The sequence below is a fragment of the Tupaia chinensis genome, unplaced genomic scaffold (assembly GCF_000334495.1).
Source record: "Tupaia chinensis unplaced genomic scaffold, TupChi_1.0 Scaffold000256_1, whole genome shotgun sequence".
Lineage (NCBI taxonomy): Eukaryota > Metazoa > Chordata > Mammalia > Scandentia > Tupaiidae > Tupaia > Tupaia belangeri.
This window is the reverse complement of record NW_006159736.1, coordinates 2,036,759-2,037,375: the sequence shown is the minus strand read 5'-3', so window position 1 is coordinate 2,037,375 and position 617 is coordinate 2,036,759.

Sequence of the window (617 nt, the reverse complement as noted above, 5' to 3'; positions counted from 1 at the left end):
TTTGCACTCACACTCTCTCTGGAGAGTACATATGCCCTATGGCAAAAATTGCTTTGAAAAGTCACTGAGAGGCCAGCTGGTGACCATGTTGTTAAGATGGCTGGATCACACAAGGCCAACCTCATAGTTTGAGTCCCGGAGCCAGTGGCTTAAGAAATATACTGGGAGTGGGAACCAGCAGTTAGCGTAATGGCTGTGTTGCTGGACTCCCACGCAGTCGACCGCAGTTTGTGTCCCGGACTCGGTGGCTTAAAACGCACGCCGGGCGCGTGTGCGTGCGTGCCCAAGATCCCGAGAGGAGAATGGAGGAGAAAGGATTGTGGTGTGACCGTTCCCCTGGGGGGTGATTTCTCGCTTTCTGTCTCTATGTCCCTCTCTGTCTGTCTGGCGAGCGCACGCGCCCTATAGCAAAAAACCTCTCCAAAAAAAAGAAATAATAATAAAATAAAAAAGAAATATACTGGGTAGGTGCATGTGTGTGCTCAGAATCCTGAAAGGAGGAAGAAATGGAGCGGAAAAGTCACTAGGATAAAAATAAACATATACTGGGATCAGCAGGTGGCGTGGTGGTTAAGGTGCTGGACACTCCCACATGGCTGACCAGGGTTCGAGTCCTG